Source organism: Diabrotica undecimpunctata, chromosome 7 (assembly GCF_040954645.1).
Source record: "Diabrotica undecimpunctata isolate CICGRU chromosome 7, icDiaUnde3, whole genome shotgun sequence".
Classification (NCBI taxonomy): domain Eukaryota; kingdom Metazoa; phylum Arthropoda; class Insecta; order Coleoptera; family Chrysomelidae; genus Diabrotica; species Diabrotica undecimpunctata.
This window is the reverse complement of record NC_092809.1, coordinates 132,874,226-132,896,708: the sequence shown is the minus strand read 5'-3', so window position 1 is coordinate 132,896,708 and position 22,483 is coordinate 132,874,226. Positions and strand designations below refer to the sequence as shown.

Below are 22,483 nucleotides of genomic sequence, written 5' to 3'. Positions count from 1 at the left end.
TGGGACATATCGAAACCACATAGATGGATCTTCCTGAGCTCCGTTAATGCGCAGCTGCTATTCAGAACTCAATGGCCACCTGAAGATACAAACACGAAAGTATCAAGATTCAGCTACATCAACAACAACTTTTAATTTTAGTTTACTATTAAAATTTAATTTTTTATGTATAATTAATATGATTAGTTAAATTCTTGGTTTATTTGATCCAGCCAAACACATTTTTCAGATTTACTTCTAAGATAAGACGTTCTAACACCTGAGCGACTGAGCTAAACAAGGATTTATAATTGGCTCCCAAAGAAAGTTGTGAGTTTCATTGTTTTACATTGGTTCCCAACTTTCAGGGGTAGTTAGATTGTTATCCATTGGCACCCACCATTTCTGATGCGTCGTTCAATGGTTACACATTGGCACCCACCGTTTCTAATCGGTCATTTGAAGGTCACACATTTGCGCCCAACGCCTAAAACGTAGACCTTAATGGTAGCAAAATATCTTCAAATTTTCAGAGTGATTTATGGATTATTTTAAAAGTTATTGCAATAATATAAGTCAGAAAAAAATTTGCTTACAAGAATTGTTCGAAATTCTCACAAAAATAGTCATTAAATATTTATTCATCCGAAAGATGATTTATATCCTTAGGTATCATCATTTAATATCCGCTTGTCCACTGCTGGACATAGATCTCCCTCATAATTTTCTATCTGTTTCGATATTGGGCCTCTTGCATCCAATTTCTATGGCATCCAAAGTGTTGGTGGACGACTTCTGCTTCTGTAGGCATTATCTCTTGGTCTTTATTGCAGTATCCACTTTGTCCATCTGTTATCTGTCATTCGAGCCATGTGTCCTCTACAGTTCCAATTTAGTGCTGCTATTCTCTCTACAGCATCAGCCACTCCTGATCTTCATCGTAACTGGCGGTTTGGGATCTTGTCTCGCATTAAAACGCCCAACATAACAGGCTTTGTCGTTCTTTGAGCAACACGACTCTTTTTCACTGTTCTCCTTGGCATAGTCAACGTTTTCGCTCCGTAAGTCAACACTGACAAAACACACTGATTAAAGGTTTTTCTTTTAAGACATAATGTTATATCGGTCGATTTGAAAATGTGGTTCAACTTGCCGAAGGCTGCTTAAGTCAGTCTTACGGTTACGATTAAGTCTAAGGTTAGGTTAACCTTAGGTATACCCAGCCACTAATAGAGACGTTGCTGATGTCCTTCACATAAAGAGAAATGTCATTAATAGTTTGTGGTTAAAGCGTTAAGAAATTGGTAATATTGTTGAATGTCATACAGATCGTACAAGGATAACCAACCAGATTGAAGACCATTTTATTAGGTTGCAGGTTTTGTGAGATCGTACTGTAACTGCATCACAATTACAAATGAGGCTGCAAGAGACCCATCAGGTGTTTGTAATTAGCCAAACCATTGGAAATAGACTGCATCAAGTATGGTCAAATGGTCGAAGAACTGTGAGAGTACCTGTGTTATCCAGATTAAAAAGCGCCCGTTAACTTCAGTGGGCACATGAACACGCAAATTGGGTTATACGTGAGTGGGCCTCTACTTTGTTCACAGATGAGTCTCGATTTGGATATGCACCAGATACAAGACGGACAAGAATTTGGAGACGATTTGGTAATGCTGAACGATTGGCCACCATGAAGGAGGTTCATAGACAGCAAGGCGGCTGTATAATGATATAGGGTGGCATCACTCTTGGTAAAAAAACCAATCTCATTTGAGGTTTTAACAACAATTTTGAGGTTTTACCATGGCCTGCACAATCGCCAGATTTAAACTCAATTAAGCATGTATGGGACATATTGGGAAGACGCATTTTACAACAAAATATTGCGTTCAATACAAGACAGCAACTGTTTGAGGTCCTTTCAATGGAGTGGAACAGAATATCGTAGCGATACATTGACCATCTGACCATGAGTTTGCCTTACAGATGTATCCCAGTAATCAACAACCTTGGAGGTCATACACTATACTAACTTAACCTAAATACTTTTTTTTGGAAGTTGACGGACAACAAATTGTTTTTTTATTTTTTTTTTGTCACCATTTTTTGACTTTGGAGTTCTCTTTTAATTTTCTTAAGAGCTATTGCAATAATTATAAGAAAAAAATGTTTATTTTATATTTTATACACTTATTTATACCTTTTTATTAAAAATATTTGAAATTAATTGTTTGAAATCCCTCTGTAATCTCGCATTTTGTTTTTGTCCCCTATATTATTTTGATGTGACGTGTGTACTTTAAAAGCATTATTACTGTGTTGTAATCACGATCGTATTACTTGAAAATACTATATATCTTTCCCGATACCTCTGCATATCTTCCTGGATTGTTGGTAATTAGGTTAATTCACAAATATTAGTTTTTTATCGATATATTTTAAAAGCATCATTACTTTGCTGTAATCACGATCATATAACTTGAAAATAATATATATCAGCTTTCTCGTAAAATATTTTAAAAGGACTATTAATACTGTCGTTCAGTCTTATTTCCTGCCCCAAAAAATTGCTATAATAAATTTTACCAGCCACATATCGAAAACTTGTTCTTTCTCCAATGTGACTCGTGGCTTTGAGCGAACCAAGTCGTTAAGATAACGGCCGCTTGAGCATAATCGTAATCGTTTTACTGACCAGCTTAAAGAATTCCTGTTTGGGCGTCGAAGGCATTCAGTTGAATGAAAACCTGCTGATTTATGATTACAATGCCAATAAAAACCTATAGTAATTAATTGGCTTTATGAATATTATGATTCTATTTTAAATGCAGAACAAATTAAAGTATATTGGTTTACACGTCACTGGCAGTAAATTAGAATTAATTGATAATTACGAGCAAGATGTTTAAGGACAGTATTAAGAAAATTATGAATCATTAAAATTAAAGAAAAAACATGATTAACGGGATCAATACTAAAATTTTGGTTTTCAATAATTACATACAGAAATTTTTTGTGGGGATAGACTCTTGCAATAGAAACAGTTGACGAAATATGTATAAAACTCTATCTCTGGAAGTAACAGATTTTTAATTTAAACCTGCTTATTAGAATACCGGTTATAGGAATATCTCGGTTTAAGGAATAGAAATTTGAGATCCCGAAACGTTTTCATTTACTCCTTAATAAATTTATCAGTTTAGAGGATTATATTTTAATAAAATAATACCACTTAATAGAATATTTTTTAGGTAAACGAATAACTGTATATTGTAATTGTCCTAAAAATTTAAATGATGCCTAGTGTATTAGGGTCTGCCAGGTAATAAATACTTTATTTTTTTGTTATCAGCAAAAATGTTACCCTTTCCCTAAATATCCACAGGTCATATATTACTTATTCATTTTTCGAAAAAATTTTATTGTCCACCCACTTCATTGCCTGTTAATAAATTTTTAGAAACAGTTAAATTAGAATTAACAGAGTTAATTTAGAATTTATCCAGAGATTTACGTGTTTGCAAATGGATCACTTCGTCGTTAAATTCGAAGATCTTAGTACTTTAAAAGAAAAAATGAATTTAATAGATCACGCGAAACAATCTAAGTACAGTCAAATCAAAATTGCTGAAAAGTTTGGAATTTCACAAGCTCAGGTAAGCAAACTTTAAAAAAACCAAGACAGTTTCATCAACGATTGGTGAGCTAATTTAAAATCAACCTAAAAAAGAAAAGGCATTGGGAAAGATTCCAGATGATCAGACACTAGCCTAGTGCTAATGATTTTTTGAGAAGAGGGCCCAAAATCACCTGTTAAGTTTTAAAAGAAAAAGCTGAAGAAAGAGCCGAAAATTTAAGTAATGGGAACTTTAAAGCAACAAATGGATGATTCTGCAGTGGATGGGAAAAATCGTTTACAAGTGTCCTTCAAAATAGTTGTTAGACAGGCACAAGATGCCGATGTATCTGCCGCAGAAACTTTGCTTTAACTACTGAGCTGTAAGCTTGTAAGTTGTAAGCTTTATCTCCTGGGAAATGTTTCGAGCAGGAAATATTTTAATTGATCGATTGACAAATATATATATATATATATATATATATATATATATATATATATATATATATATATATATATATATATATATATAATGCTAATTCCGATGGAAGCCATCAATTGCCACTTTTTGTTATTGGAAAATGTAGAAGTCCAAGGTGTTCCAAATGCGTAAAATGGATGAGAACAATCCTGTTTAAGGAATGGCTTGTTGACTTCGAAAAGAACATGTTAGAAACGATTGGAAACATGCTGTTATTTGTTGATAATTTTTCTGGCGATAAACCTGACGTAAGGTTAAATAATCAAGTAATCCATTTCTTGTCCGCCAACACAACTTCACTTATTCAACCGATGGATTATCGAATAATTTCTGCTTTTAAAAGAAATTATAGAAAAGAAGTTTCAATGACATGGCAAGAAAAATTTTAGTAATCTCTGCTATTCATGTGATGAGCAAAAGTTGACATCTATAGCAAACAAGGAAAATTCAGAACTCGACAAAGTAACAGATCTGCTGTTAACGAATCAACAGGTCAGACACCAGCCAAGGTCCTATTCGGACGCGAGATGCGACAACCTTGTGATCTGGAGTTTGGGTGTCGACCTGGAGAAGATGTAGCAGGTGAAGATTATGTGATTAAATTACGAAGAACAATGGACAATGTACACAAGTTGGTCCGTTCCCATCTTCAGATCGCTAGCGACCGAATGAAGAAACGGTACGATACACGAGCCAAAATGGGGTGCTTTAAGAAGAACGACAAAGTCTGGCTCTATAATTCCAAAAAGCGAAAAGGTTGTTCTCCCAAATGCAGCAGTTTTGGGAAGGTCCATACCTCATTATGGAGAAGATTAACGATGTCATCTATCGAATAAGCAAGATTCCGAGGGGAAAGCCGATGATAGTACACCATAACTGGCTGGCGTCTTTCGAAGGTGACCACGACGTAGATGAAGAAGTGAAAGTAAACCAAGTCCAAGATGTGTCTGATCTCACGTGTAAGGAATTCATTCGGGGCCTATGGAGGTATCGGTAAAGCAAGACATGGTGTTACCACTAAAGAAAAGCAAGATCTACTCGCGCTTCTCGATGACTACTCGCTGGCCTTTACCATCCCGGCCAGTATCAAAGACGCATAGAAACCAGATAGTTACTGGTGCGGAGAGAAAACCGTCCCTTTTCATTTTTATACAACTGTAATTTAGTAAACTAAAGTTGTAAAAGAGTTCCAGAGTCCAGTTCCAGTCCCGACAAGGTTCCAGGAGGAACCATCTTTTAAGAGGGGGGCAATGTTACGATAAATTATGATTCATATTTAACTGTAAACATCTTTTTCTAACAAGTATTTTTTAGCAGGTAATACCCAAACGAATCCCCTGTTATACCTGCGATTGGAACTCTCCAGAAAAGGGTTGAGTAAAATCGTTGGCGACCGAAGATCAAAGAAGCTTCGAGATAAACAAAATTAGGTATAAGACCGGTTTTCTTCCATAGCATTCGAAACAATTCCGTCAACACAGGTCAACATCCATGGGCTTCGAAAGAATCCAGGCTAACGGCTGTTTAATATATATATATATATATATATATATATATATATATATATATATATATATATATATATATATATATATAGCGGAACTTTCATTGTGTAAGGCAGTCTGAAAATATAATCGAGTCAAGTTTCTAATTGTAACGCGAAAATAAATATTGTAAATAAATAATATAAATTAAAGTACTTGTGATAAGTGTAAGAATATTGTATATATAAATTAAATAAAGACTTTAATAAACTAAGTGTTAAAATATTTTTATAATGAATAAAGTTAATAAATTAGATAAATAAACTCAGTTCACTATATATAATTTGTTTATGAAGCGTAGAATGTGAGGCCACGGCAGACCAGGAATATATACACAATAAAATACTTAGTAAGGGATATAGTTCTGTCAGTAAATTCGTTTTATTTTATAATAAATCCAAACACGGTAGATGTATATAATGAAATATTGTATAGTTTACTGCTTTATCAGTACAATATACAATATACATCGGAAAAAGGATCGTTACTCATAATCCAACCAGCTTGGACGCCTACACGCTGCATAGTGTACGGCATCGGAAGAAGCAAAAGTTTATTGCTTAAAAACATACAACATTTTATAAACACAGTTACAGCTATTACATTGTTTTTTACTTTTACTTCAACAATTTTCTCTACTAGATGGCAGATACCATCGAATGATTACCAACATTTATTTCCAATTCAATTACCACTGACATTAAGGAATGTGCATCACTCGCTCCCTAAGGATAATGTCTAATTCATAAACTCTAGGAATTGGATACTGAATGGTCAGTGGAATGCTACCGTTAGCTAACCGTTAGACTCTGTCTTATAAAGCATTTATTGGGCAATGTTCTTAGATACCCGACCTATTATATCAAGTTAAACAGTACCATAAAAGTGTATGTGTTTATGTTGTGTGTAGATTAAGAAAACGGTACAATCAGCTCCCGAGTGATATGTGATAAAATGCGGGCATTCGATGCGATCGCCGTCGAGAAGGTCGTTAAATTTACAAAGACGTATATAGGTAGACATACGTTTGCTGTAATGCAAACATGTTTTTTCTTTCTTTAAGCGCTCATTTGTTTTTCATACCTATTTATAATTTTAAAAACTAACAGTCATCTTTTTTATTTCGTATCTTCTAGACCAGTGGTGCTCAGACTTTAGCCCAGTCTGGTTAAAAAAAAAGGTGGAAAAATGTTTCGCAGATATCTGAAGCTTTTAAGACATAGGTGGGGGATACTAGATGATGAATAGATGAAAAGATACTCGTAGTTTTACCTTGCGTTTTTTTAAAGCAATAATTTATGGTCACAATTTGATTTTTTGTCTATAAATTTTTTCCCTTATATTTTAAATAAACAATATTTATGTCATTTTTTTATATCAAGAATATCTTTATTTTCCCGTTTTTTTAATTAAAATTGATAAATAATTTACAGAGATATTTGCAAAAAAGCAGTTTTTTGCACTAATTTATAAGTTTTATTAATTTTTTTATTAACAAAATAAAATGGTATTAATACACTTAAACATTAAGGAATTACCATCTTTTAGATTTGTGCGAAATTTCCCCCCGATCAGTCAAATATTTTATAAGTTATTTAATTTGTTTATCCCTGAGGCTAATTATTTAAACTATTGACCTTGCCCTATGCATGATGCTAGACACATTCAGCAAATTTCATAAAATTATTTAAGACTTAGACTATCTCAAAAGTTAAATGCATATTGAGTTTTCATCGAAATTATTTACAAAATAAACGTTTGAAAAAGGGGTATGTTTTTTACTTATAAACAATTGTAATAACTTCTATATTTTTCAAGCTACAAACTTGTACGTACAACCATTGGATAGCTGGTAAAAAAGCTCACATTAAAAAATAAAAAACCTTCTATGACCAATAGGAACGAAGTAAGTGACTATTTTTAAAAAAATCATATCTCCATTGTTTATAAACATTAAGAAGTAAATTTTGCACAAATTTTGAATGAAAATCTAAACTTTATATTGAAACTTATAGCTATAAAATTTATCTAATTTTTCGAAACGACGGTACTTTCGAAAGATCGACATAGGAAAGTGGAGAGGATATCTGTTTCAGCTCCGTTTTTTTTTCGGCATCGGAAATTCAAATTACAACACGTAGGAAAAATTTACATTATCTCGGCTTCCTTTGCAGCTGCAAGCCTCTTTTTTTTATTCTGGGGTAGCTCGTCGAAATATGAATAACTACATAGTTTTCACTGGCCGGAAAATATAGGAAAACTCGGAAAAATTGAGTCCATTTAAAATTCACTCTAAATACTTACTTTTTTTTAATTTGCTCGAATAGTCAGTCGCAGTATTAATAATGATGATTTTCACCCCCCATAAATCTCGGAAAATCCCGGAAAATCAACATATGTTTTTTCATTTTATATCAATGATGTAATAATACTTATATATTTTATAAATTAAATTTCTGGTAATTTTTTACACATATTATTATATTCCTTATATTAATTATTATTGTTTATTTAAATTATAAGGGAAAAAACTTATAGATAAAAAATCAAATTCTGACCATAAATTATTGTTTAAAAAAAACGCAAGGTAAAATTAGAAGTATCTTTTTATCTATTCGTCATCTAGTAACCCCCACCTATGTCTTAAAAGCTTCAGATATCTGCGAAACATTTTGCCGTGAAATCGATGATTTTTGTATAACCAGACTGGGCTACTTATACTGTATGGGATCTACTATATAAACTGCAAGCGTCCGGAGATCGACTCCTATACCCTGTTTTTAAACCAGGAGGAGCAATTCAAATTTATTGCGCCGCAATGTTTGTTTGTAATTGGTCCAGCCTCAGACAAGTTTACTCCACTGTTATGAAATTTTGACACTAATGGCATTTCATAGGTTAATTAAGTTATATCGGCGATTTTTTGTGTTTTCTGCGTTATTCTTTAAATTTTTAGATTTTTATTCTGCTTTTATATAAAAACAATTGTTTTTAGAACTCTATAGCGATGTATTAGTAAAATATATCATTTTTGGATTACCGTCGAAGGCAGATATGATCAACCAAAAAAGAAGATGTATTTGGTAACTTTTCTAGTGACTTTCTTGGGTGTGAATCTGTCTCTTTAGTTTACTCCTCCTGGTTTTAAAAACAAAGCATAGTAAAAAAATAATTTTGAAAATAAAAAACTTTATTACACATTTCTAGTTGATAAAAAGTTGTAACTACAGAAAGTTGTAATTAAAGTCATGTTTTTCATATTAATTTTATTTGGATGTTGATGGCACTGCGTGTCATCCACAAGTATTTCATATGATGGTATGTAATTACCGAGGGCCAAACGCAAGCATGAAGAGAGATGTTTGTCAGTTAGCCGAGTATGATATTTTGATTTCACTATCTTCATTTGGGGAAATGCAGACTCACACAAGTATGTTGATCCAAAGAATGCTGTGAGCTGTAGAGCTACTTGTCTCAAAGACGGATATTTCTCAGACGATATGAAAGACCAAAATTTCGTATCGGTCGCTCTGGATTTAAGGTGTATATCCGAAATTATTTTCAGTTCCTCATTTTGGACGGAAATAATCTCCATATTGAACGTAACGGATATTTCAGTGGCTATTTTTTCCACGTCTTGACAAGAAAATGGATTAGACATGAATGTTACAATAGCTGTCAGTTTTTTAAAATCAGCGAAGCGTCTTTCAAAATCACCATGAAATGTTTGCAACTCCGTTTCGTAATAAACATAATTTAAATGAGCGGCTACCCCTTTTTTCAACAATGGAAAGTTGTTTAAATCCTTTCTGCTAATTTGTTTAATTAATAATTTCAATTTGTTGACAAAAGAATGTATTGCGCTCATCATATCGATAATTGTTTTATTTTTACCTTGTAGTTCAAAATTAAGGAGGTTCAAATGATTTGTTAAATCTGTTAGGAAAGCCAGATCACTGAGCCATTTTTCGTTTTAAAGTAGATGAGTGTCGTCCCTTCGTTCTTCTAAAAAAGAAATTATTTCGGGAGGTAGCTTCTGAAACCTATCTAAAAATTTTCCACGGTTCAATCACCTCACACGTGTATGCAGAAGTAAATCAGTGTTTTCAGCAGAATCGCTAGCCTTCAATTGCGCTTTAAAAAGACTTCGTTGCAAGCTTCGCGCTCTGATTTAATTCACAATTTTTGTTGTCATTTTCATGATGTCGTCCATATTTAAAATTTTGGAACACAAAACTTGCTGGTAAATGATGCAATGAAATGAAAAAACGATGGAAATTCATCGTTAGCTCGACATAATGCAACAAATCCATTGTTAACGCCAGTCATGGATGGTGCACCATCTGTTGTAATACAGACGAGTTTGTAAATCGGTAGCTCGTATTGTTTCACAATATTTATAAAAACGTTGTATATATCTTCTCTGCGAGTTTTTTCTTTCAGATGCAGCATTGTTAACAATTCTTCTTTAGCCAACATGTCAGAAAATACCATCCGAATGAAAATACACAACTGGGTGGTATCAGTCATATCGGTTGACTCGTGAAATTGCAAAGAAAAGTACATAGCATCATAATTATTTCGATCATGCACGTGATCATCATCTCCGTGAATCGCGATCGACTTCAAAAATTTTGGCGATCGACCGGTCGATCGCGATCGACCTTTTGAGCACCGCTGTTCTAGACCATGACGACTATTTTGCCTTACGCGTATCTTAACAGTAATTTATATGTTGTGAATATTTTAAATGTTTAAAATAAAAAATCAAAAATGAAAAAAAAATTAATTTTGTATTTAACACATAACCTTCATTTGCAGTATTAGTCCAGTCAGAGGTTTCAAAGTTCTTCTAGTTATATTCCGCAGAGCTTTTAAAAGTGCCATGTTTTTATCTTACCGAAGTTTGAACAAGATCATACTCGTCATCACTAGTAGAATGTGTTGGTTCGTAATGCTTGTATTATTTTATAAGAAAGATCTCACGAGCTACATGCATTTTATTTCAAGCAATAAAAAAAAACACATTCGCTTGATGGTCACAAGTGATATACGCTCTCCGTTAACATCGTACCTGTTTAGACTAGGGGACTAACGATTTTCCCATGAGACTCATTGATAGAGGTACAAGAGATTAAGCGTCTTTTTTACTTATAAACAATATATAAATAATGTAAGATCGCTATTTGATTTTACATACTAAAGGTCAACACCGATATGGAAAAGTGTCACTATTTTATTAGAAAAGCATAGAAATGCTTTAAAATGAGAGTTTGTAAAATTATTTTTGTTAATCTGTTGCTTAATTATGGCAAAATAGCCGAAAGAAGTCGATCACAAATATTCAACTTAAAAAATTAATTTCAAAAAGTTTCACTTAATAGTTATTGCAAAATTGAAATTGTTTATCCCAAAAAGCTTTTATCTAAAACGTTATTATACTTAAACTATTGGATCTACATAAACTTTGAAAGCACCTCATGGAAAAGAAAGGATTGTTCTATTAAATTAAATCATTTAACGATTAAAAAGTTTATGTTAAATATTGTAAAATAGGTTTGCAAAAGTACTATGGAAAAAAATTAGTTCGTTAGTCAAGAAGAAATTGCGACAATGTCAATATAAATATGGTATTAAATATATATTTTAATATATATGGTACCATATGGTATTAAAGAGTTCACAGTTTCAGAACTAACAGTTTTACAAGAAAGAGATTTTCATATATCGAACATTTGATTACATAAAAAAATTCTCAGAATACTGAAAAATTAGACTATTTTTTAAGTTTGCTGTCAAATCAACACAAAATTTGTTAGCTATGGTTTTCTAGGTAATCATAAAATCTACACTAAATCTTTGATCTTGAAAAATAGAAAGTGGAGTTTAAAGTTATACAAGTAGTTCTATAGTAGGGTGACCAAACGTTTCGTAAAAATGTAATTGTTCCGTTCTTTCTCTATCCTACCCGCCATTCCAAAAAGGTCTCCTATGACGTCTATTTGTCTATTCTCTATAAATGTCCCCTATTTAGGTTGGGTTGATGATACACTTTTGTTGACGGTCTCCTTGGATGGTCTCCCATCTCCTTGGACGGTCTTCCCCTTTCCTCGTCGATTGAACTGGCCCATTGTCATCTTCCTCTCTCGTCGATAGCTGAACTCGCTCATTCTGCAGGCTTCTATTCAATTGGACTTTGACAAGCTAGTGTGGCTGTCAGTGTTAGTCTTATTACAAACATTTGTGGAAGGACGCTATGACAACGAAGCAGAGTGCACAGTTTATACCAGTAAGTCTCTTTAAAATATTTTATAAACCATGATTCAAATGAAGAAACGAAAGTTAGGCTGCTAAGCTAACTTAGCTCTTTCATACGATCAAGCACCACCACAGCTTCAGATCAGATGACTTTATCAGTAAGTTAAACAACATTATAATTAGTGCTCAAAGCGATATGGTTGATCAAAGAAGACAAAAAATAAGAAGCTATAGGAACTCAGACAGCCACACTATAAGAGAAATGAATAAAACTGTTTCGATGGCAATATGGAGAGATTTAAGGAAATTTAAAACCGATAATATTAAACCCACTATAAAGGAAAATAACAGCTAATAAAAGTTCTACGTAGGAAGCTAACGAATGAGAAATGCGAAATTCATAAATTACGAAACAAGCAAAATGAAATAATATCACGTATAGACGAGTATATGCAGGCCGTTGAAGAGTGAAGAGCCAAACAACACAATCGCAAACAAGTGCACGGTTGCCCAAATAAATTTAAAAAAATTCGTAAAATTCGAAGAAAAAAATCACATTTGCGTGATTTCTATATCGCCTGATTGTATGCAACTTATATATTGTGAGATTGTTTTACAACTGATACATAAAAATGACTGAAATTTATAGAAAAAAAAATTATTATGAATGAAAGGCCTACTCCAACATTGCGCATTGACCAAAAAAATGGGAAAAAGGTGCGTACTTTTAATTTCTCTTGGTATGATGCCTACAAATGGTTGTCTGGAAGTATTACGAATAACAGACTATATTGTTGGTCGTGTTTATTATTTTCTAATAAGAAATGTGTATGGAATTGTGAAGGATGCTTTGATTTAAAAAATATGTCTGCCTCCTTAAAAAAACATTCCAGTTGCAAGGAACATTTAAGTAATTTCCTGTCCTTTAAGGATGTACAGAAGAGGTCGTTTTCTGTTCGGGAATTGCTAGATGAAAAATCAAAAATCGCAAAAATTAGATACAACGCAGAAGTTAAAATGAACAGGGAAATCATTAAACAATTAGTTAGGGGGGGGGGTTATGACCCCGTGACCCCTCCCTCTGGATCCATCACTGATTACACATAGCTATATGTAATTTGCTGGCTTGGCCTACCCAAAATTTTACCACACCAGCCGCCACTGCATGGTAGTCAGTAAGCGCAAAATATTAAATACACAGCTTTTGGTTAACCAACATCCAATTGACAGAGTGAACAGCTACACATACCTTGGTACCAACATTAACAGCCAATGGGATCACTCCAGTGAAATAAAACAACGCATAGGAAAAGCGAGATCGGCGTTCATAATGATGAAGTCTCTTTTCAGAAGTCACGATTTACCACTTGCTACCAAAATCTCTCTCATTAGATGCTATGTATTTTTTACGTTATTATACGGAGTAGAGGCCTGGACACTTTCCGAAGCTTCTTTAAGAAAACTCAAGGCATTCGAGATGTGGTGTTACAGACGTATTTTAAGAATTTCATGGGTGGATCGTGTGACTAATGTTGAGGTCCTACGTAGAATAGGCAAGGAATGCAAGATTATTAACACCATCAAAGAGCGCAAACTATAATATCTTGGCCATGTTATGAGGAATGAACAGAGATACGGTTTGTTGCAACTCATTCTTCAGGGCAAGGTATTTGGAAAGAGAGGACCAGAGAGAAGAAGAATATCTTGGCTTCAAAACCTGAGAAAGTGATTTAATACATCGACAACCGGACTATTCAGAATAGCAGCAAGCAAAGTTAGGATAGCCATGTTGATCGCCAACATCCGGAACGGATAGGCATCGTAAGAAGAAGAATGAAACCTGAATACAGAATCTTGGAAGATGGAGTCTACCATTTTCTAGTTTCTTAAAGTTTAAATGGATGATTTTGAAGATCTTTATTTGGGAACAAAATGAAGAAATTGTTTGTTATTTCAACGAAAAAAGCATTGACATAAATGATACTTTGCTATTTGATCAACTAGCATCGTTAGTTAATTTTGTAGGGGAAAAAATTTAAGAGTGGATTGATGAAGATTAAAAATATATCAGTGTCACGAAAAATGAGTTTTGTTTTAAAGCATATCAGGAAAAACATCACTCTAAATTTTTGAAAACATGCAGGTGTTTGCGCTTCTTGTCCACAACGGTGATACTAAAAGAATCTTTCGCTCATGAACATTTAATGTACGGACGAAAGGGACAAGATGGGAGTGGATACCCTTTCTGTAATTTTACAGGTACACTACAATTTAAAAATGGACTGTTCTAGTTTTTACAACTATATATTAGATAAGAAAAAGTTTTAAGCATTCGATAGAACGAAAGAAAAATATCCCAAAGTTAAATCCTAAAGATTTTTAACATAACTTTGACTAACGATTTTAGTTACCTTGTTTAGTAATGTTTTGAAGTGTAAATATTAATAAATAAGTATTCACTGCAAATTACTGTTTTAATTTATTACACGCCTCACAATTTAAATTGAATTACATATTCATAGGTAAATTGAAAAAGATTTGTAGGTCTGAATTTAGCTAAAAAGAGCATGTTTCAATGATTACTTCTCGATTGAAGCCCCTCTTGACCCCCTTTAGCTGGAGGCTATAGCTACCAACCTCTCCTTGGGTGTGTGTTGTTTTGTCAAGTTTATGATTTGATCACCCTATAGGGAACTTTGTAAACTTGTGGATGTTATGTCTCACATATAAGTATTGTGTTGATGTGACTATTATCATATATTAGGAATCTAAAATTTTTTTTTGATTTGCAATCACTAACATTTAATTTTATTTGTATTATTATATTTAATTATTTATTTAAAAAACTGCTGCTTCTTTTTTTTTCTCGATAAGATTATGGTAATTCTATATTTATACATATATATATATATATCTTTTTTTAAATTTTCTACTCTGAATGCCATTAAAATTGCTTGGTAGACTGCACCTCCCAACTTTGTATTGCAAAAACGTCAAGTGAAGGTAATATATTTATCTCTTCTTGAGCTCTTCATGAATTATTGAGACTTCGTCCGCAGAGACAGCTGGATACAATTTCGATACTTCTCTCTGGAGACATTCTTCCAATAACATAGACTGATGATCTAATACAGATTTGATATTTATTAACAACGTTTATAGCCTGGTGAACGGGTACGAAAATAAATATTAACTCTAGTGGATTCAGAACTAGTAGTAATTTCAAAGTTGGTTTGAACAAGTAGTAGATTACTGTAAAAATTTGAAATTTTTAAGTTTTTCTTTAAATTAATGCTAGATATTTAACATCCTAAACATCCTAAAGTTTTTTAATTTCGACTGAATTTAACAATTTGCTATATTATGAGAAGCACTGTTTATTATAAACAATTCATATATAGTGCTACCCTTTTTCAGAGAAAAGGGAGTTATTACATTAACAAAAATTTAGTAATAAATGTGTTCATACCGTTCAATTCTTTATGCTGTTATTGCTCTAACTATGTTCTTTTGACCCATCCATTCTTGTATTTCGTGATTCATTCATTTTCTTGCATCCTTTTTGTTTTCCCTCTTTAGTCCCACTATTTTTCCAATCATCATCATCATCTTTGGCTCTACAACCCTGTGTGGGTCTTGACCTGCTCAAGAATTAGTATCCATTCCCCCCGATCTTTCGCCCCGGCTTTGCAATTTTTGACCCCTAGATTCCTCAAGTCATCTTCGACTTGAGTTTTAAATCTAGATCTTGGCCTGCCTCTCTTCCTGGTTCCTACTCATCATCATCAGCCGTTTTGAGTCCACTGCTCGACATAGGCCTCCCGTAAATAATTCCAATACATTATATCCTGAGCACCCTGAATCCAGTTGTGCTGAATGCGCTTGATGTCATCTGTCCACCTTGTTGGAGGACGTCCTCGATTACGATAAACATCGTGTCTAGTAGGACTCCATTCCATAATTTTCTGGCTTCCTAGAATGGTTCCTACTGGCTCTTGATATAATATCTGTCTTTGGGGGTCTCCAGTGTTCATTCTTTCAAGGTGTTCTAGCCACCTTAGTCTATCAATTTTATTAGACCGGACGATACTGCATTTTTCATAGCATTGATACAATTCAAAATTGTAGCGCCTGCGCCATATCCCGCTTTCTTGTACTCCTCTGTATATGTGCCTAAATATTTTTCCAAAGTGGCCTAACAGTTCTTTGTCGCTTTTTACCATAGTCCATGTCTCTGACGCGTATGTCAGGACAGGTTTAATAAGAGTTTCATATGTTAGTATCTTGGGTTTTCTGCTAATTATGTGTGATGTTAAGAACTGCTTTAGTCCAATGTGAGCTATGTTCGCCAGGTATATTCTTCTCTTAATTTCTACGCTTACTAGGTTGCTGTTATTTAGTTGTGTTCTAAGATATATAAACTCCGAGACCCCTTCGAATGTGTGTGCTTCTGTGGTGCTGCTAGTTGTGTGCTGTTCGTGACCTTCATGTATTTTGTATTTAATACGTTGACCTGCAGTCCCATTGTCTTTGCGGCTTTTTCTATTGTTTCAAAAGCCCGTATCAGGTCTCTTTTTCTCTCTCTAGCACGATGTTAAACAATAGGCACGATAGACTGTCTTCCTGGAGTAATCCAGTATGTGAAAAGACCTTGACACTCTATTTTGTACGTTGACTTTGCACTCAACTTTCGAAAGAGTTGCATTTACCAATGTTATTAGATGCGACGGCATATCTAGTTCTGCCATGGCATTATAAAATAACCTTCTTAAAAAATTGCTCTTCTTCTCTTGCTGTTAATGTAAATGTGTTTTGTCTTATCTTCTTAACTCATAACGTTTTTTTTATTTCTATAAAATGCTGTATTTCCTGCTTGAATTCTTCTTTTAATATCTAGACTCTCATTTTTTCTGTGACTAGTACTAGTGACTAGTATATATATATATATATTATATATATATATATATATATATATATATATATATATATATATATATATTGTTATGATGTGTTGTTTGTTTGAATGATGAGCAATGAGTATTTTTAATAATATAGGGTTTTTATCGCGGTTCTTAAAGAATTAGTTTGTAAGTACTTTTTTTAAATTATCTTTATTATAACTATTATGAAACACACATATATATATCTAACCTAGCCAATGTAAATTTAAAATAAACTATCTTTAAATTGATATTCTTATAAAACTAATTAAATTCTATAGACAATGTAAAATTTAAACAAACTATCTTCAAAATTGAAACTGTTATGACACTAACTAAATTATATTAACAAAATTTTGTACCTTTCTTTCACTGAATGCCTAAATGAACTGTTTTCCACTATATAGATTCTAATCACCACTGAATGTCTTCGTACTTCGGTTATCCTTGTTTTTGTGAAATTACTTTTTCCAATTATCAGCTTCTACCAATTTAAGATATATTTTTCTTCACCAGCATTTATAAACCACCAAGCAAACCAGCAAACAGCATTTATATTTATTCTTCTTTTCAATATACCAATATCCAATTATTATAGGTTGATTTATAATAATCTCCAATCATAATATAATTTTAATTCCTTCCAATATCCATCTAATATACTTTTTTAATCTTCAATAATTATTTGTGTATAATTATAAATGTGCATAATTTTTAATCTTCATTTAACTCACTATATTAAACAATTGGACTATTTGTAACTGATTGACTGTCTTGAAAATTCTGAACAATTGACTTCACTAACTAAATGAGTCTATCTTCTACTAACTTTCATAATAAACTGGCCATCTTGAATCCAAATCACGGGTATTTATATCTTTTCAATCTTCCAGAACCATCTGGTAAGAAGTCATGTTCGATTTAGTTCTATTTCTTCTATATGGATGTTCTCGAAAAAAAATATATGTTGGATCCACAGACATCATTATCTCCAGAATGTTCGACCGTCAACAAAGGTCAAATTCTGCATTCTGGAGAATTCGTTAATGTTCTATTGATAATTTTGTTTACATTTAGGCTTTTCAGATCAGAATAAACATTTAAATCATTAAATATATATAAATTAAACATTTTAAACTAACATTATTATTATAACCCCACTTTATATTCCTAAAATGTCACTTGGAGAGTATGTATAGTGTGTTGCCTAGTCACATAGCTCACTTAAATATATCTACAAATTCCTAATTACTAAAATACAACTTTTTACAATTATTATATGCTAATTTCTTAAAAATGCCCTCACATAAATAATTTTTATAAAATTCTCTAGTATATAACTTATTAAAATAACCAAATATCTAATATTATCTAATGTGTAACTTATAAATTAATTTCTAATCACTATTTTTCTTTCTCCTATATCATATCAATATATATATATATATATATATATGCAAAAATGTAAGAAGTTTCGTTAAAGAATGAAACTTTATATCTGAATCATTTCCAATAACAAAGGGGCTCAAACAAGGATGTTGTCTATCTCCGACCTTATTTAAAATATATATTGAACCATCGCTAGAGCAGTGGAGGAAACAAGTATACGGAATGGGAATAGACATAGGCGGTGGTAAATGTCTAACAACTTTATTTTTCGCAGATGATCAGGTAGTCGTAGCGAATGATGAGGAAGACATGGACTACATGTTTAGAAAACTAAAGAAGGAATATGAAAAATGAGGCCTCAATATGAATATGTCAAAGATCTTAAAATTAATATCTTAAAATAGGAGATGATGAAGAAGATCCAGAGTTAGAAATTAAAAACACAAAAACATTCAATGAATTATAAATATCTCGGATCTATTATATCTAAAGAAGGCACTACCAAAAGAGACATCGAAAACAGAACGCAGCAGGGAAAAAAAGCGGTAAACATTCTAAACTCTTTACTATGGTTTAAAAATATAAGACAAGAAACGAAATTGACAATATATCGAATCTTGGTAGAGCCTATTATGACTTATGGGGCAGAAGTTTGGCAGATCACGAAGAAAGATAGAAAAAGAATAGAAATAGTAGAAATGGATTTCCTAGGGAGAGCGTGTGGTGTATCCAAAAAGATCATTTTAGGAATGAAGATATTAAAAGGAGGAGAAATACTGTATATTCCAGTGTAGAAAGAATTGAAACGAGACAACTAGTGTGGTATGGTCACGTGAAGCGAATAAATGAAAATGCATACCACAATAGAAAGAAAGCTTTAAATTACATACCACAATAAATAAGAAGAAGGGGAAGGCATTTAGTTGCCTGAAAAGAAAATGTACGGCACATAATGAGAGATAGAGCCATCAAACAAGAAGAATGGATGAGGCATCCATTTAGAGGCATTTCAATGAAACTAAAATATTTCTAATATAAAGAATTGCTGATCTACAAGTGCCTGAGAGGAGTAGAAAAGAAGAAAGAAGACCGGGAGAAGACCGCTTAGAAAAGACATGTCGGTTGATACTGGTATGACCCAGGATATAATATTACGAAGAATTGTAATTAGGAAAGCCTATTTCGCATAGAGATAAAGACAAAAAGAGAATAATGGTGATGATATTGAAAGGCGAGAGATATGAATTACTGCAGCTGGTTCTCAGAGAAAAAATAGAAGGTTGAAGAGGTTTAGTTAGAAATCAAGTTTCTTGGCTAAGAAACATTCGACATTGGATTGAAATATGGAACGCATTACAACTTTTTGATATCGCAAAAACTTTTCTTCACCATGGTGAAGGCCAACGCCGGATAATTCTAGTAACTTACAGAAAAATGAAGAACGATTTAATTCAGTACTTTATTATTCTATTTACTAAGATCAATAATAATAAATAATTAGAAAAATTATTACGACAAAGAATTTGTATTTTGCTCAAAAACATGGAAGTAAATTTTTCGCCGCATTAGTGATAATGATAAGCATGTCGTTGACAAGTTTGAGAAAAACTTTATAATATCATAAATTTCTGTGTAAAATATTAAATTACCCTTTGACAATCTTTTTATATTTCATAAAGTCTTATAAATTCTAAATCGTACAGAGTTGTCCGATCTAAAAACTATTTAGTCGACGCGCTAATAAAACAATTGACTAGCTTTCACTTTGGCGTTAATGAGAATTAGGAACTCCTACTTCAGCTATAAATAAAAAAAATTAATCAAAGCAATTTGACGTCCTGTTGCTTTATGAGCCATAAATAGTTCTTGTGATGATAATTAAAGGCACTGTACTGGAATAATAATTGCTCCAATTATTTAACAACACCAGTAATCTGTGTAATGTTGTGGTGTAACAATTGAATACCAGAAATATAGTGATAATTTATGTACACACAAATGTTTTAGTGTGGCCATGAAAAATTTTATATAAACCTTTATTGTAGATTCTTTCCTTTCCTTTTTCCTGTTGGTAACCATCATGGCAATCTATAGTTTGCACACTGCTACTCTAAAAAGATTTGTGATTGTTGTGTTAAACCACGTAAGTACATTCTTCAGCCAGGAAATCCTTCGCCTTTCTGAGCCTCGTTTTCGTTCTACTTTTCCCAGTAAAGTTAATTGCAGCCATTCATATATTTTGCTGTTTCTCATGATGTGACCGAGATATTCGATTTTGGCTATTTTTATTGTAGTTAACAGGTTTTCTTTTTGCATTCTTAATAAAACGTTTTGAGTAGTAACGTGGTTGGTATATGATATCTTAAAGATTCGACGATAAAGCCACATTTCGAAAGTCTGAATTTTCTTCCAGGTAACGTCTGTGAGAATACACGACTCAACTTCAACTCTGTACAACAGTATAGAAAAGATACTTTTTTTAAAATGCAGATCTTGCTTTCTCTAACCTAAATTTGTATTCTTGGGAATGGTCCTAATTTTCATTACCATTTATTCCAAGTTAGGTGTATGTTATAACTCTTTTTACTCGTTGATTTTTCACACGGATTCTGTTGTTCTAGAATAGTCACATAGTTGCTTGCTCTCATTGTATGATTCTATGGCAAGAAATACCCTTCCTTTTCTTTATTTTTACTAAACGCACCCCATACCACTATACTTTCAGGATTTTTGACGATTTTAACTGTGAACTTTGGATCGTATCTTGACGCGGTGTGTGGACTACAAACAAATTTGGAGCGTCCTCTTACTAACCTGAACGTACTTTCGTCACTAAACATGAATTTTTTTCATTGTTAATGTGTCCAATGCTGATATCTTTTCTTCTTCTTTAAGTGCCGTCTCTCGATCGGACAGCATCACTATCTTTACTCTATCTACTGCTGCTCTGAAGAGTTCTATAGAACTGCATTTAAACCAGTATTTCGGCCTAATATGCCTCTTCTACGTATAAGCGGATGCACAGGCGCCCTGTACGCGAAATCAAATCTTAACTGTCTTTTCCTTTTTATTCCGATATACTCTGTATGAGTACTAAAAACCAATTCACTAAGAATTTTGCTTAGTTAAGGATATATGTTTTGGAATGCAATTTTTAGATTCCCCATGTGGGGAATCTAAATTGCATTGCAATTCTTAGAAGGCACAGATTAAAGCAAAGTTCTTAATTTGGTTTCGAAAATTAGTTTACGGATTTTAATATCAAATGTCGCTATTTGCGTCTATACGAAGCCATGTTAGAGTTGCTTCCTAAGACAGAAAAGATTTATCTTCACGTTCAGAACGACTGTAAAAGCCGTTCTGAAGAGGCCTATTAGGCCGAAATACGTATAAGCGGATGCACAGGATGTACGTGAAATTAAATCCTAACTGTCTTTTCCTTTTTATATAATAATTGTAAAACTATTTTTATCAAAATAAAAAAAATACCTTTACAATATCATTTCATTATATACTTATCATTCTGTTCTATTCTGTCTTCAGTATCTTAGTGAATAAATAAAAATATATAGTTTATTAATTACGATAAACGTACAGTTTATATTACTAATAGTAAAATGCCGTAAACTTCTATCGCAGTCACAGAATGTTTTAGATTGTGGCCCATTTTTCTGAAAACATTTTTCAAACGGTAGTTTGTTTGTGTTTTCTCGTTTTTCCACTTGAATCCAGTTTAAAAAATACGCTGCGCCTTTTTAAACGTCCACATCTGACGCCTATTAACAACATAATAGTATAAATACCATGTCATACGTAAGCATCCCGTAAGAATGCTATTTACTTTTATAGCAAAAACAACACACAGGGACGTATTTTAATACAAATCTTTTTAAACCATTTCCCAATTTGTTATTATTAAAACCTTGACTGTCTTAATCCCATCCTACTTTTCTGTGAGTATTGCCACTTATAGAATGATAAAAAAAGTTTCAAATATATATATATATATATATATAGTGTAATAATATATAGGTTGCTTGTAAGTTTTTGAAGTCAATGCTTTAATTATGCTTTTTTCTGTATTGTATAATACAGTTCAAACTAGTTGGAAATAAAATTATCCAGACTTTGGCCAAGCTTTTCAGCTTGCATCTACCAAGGAAAAACTCTTTCCCAATGGAACAATGCATTCATTACTTTATTACACAAATAAGGAGACATAACAGATCTAAAAAACAACCGTTCTATCAGTTTACTTTCACACCTATAT

The 22,483-nt window shown here is 32.7% G+C and overlaps 1 protein-coding gene across 2 annotated transcripts in view; it reads right to left on the bottom strand.

Annotated features, from left to right (window-relative positions):
• LOC140445864 (uncharacterized) overlaps window positions 1-22,483 on the bottom strand; it is a 262,320-nt gene that overhangs the window by 122,825 nt on the left and 117,012 nt on the right. The gene's annotated exons all lie outside the window — the stretch shown is intronic.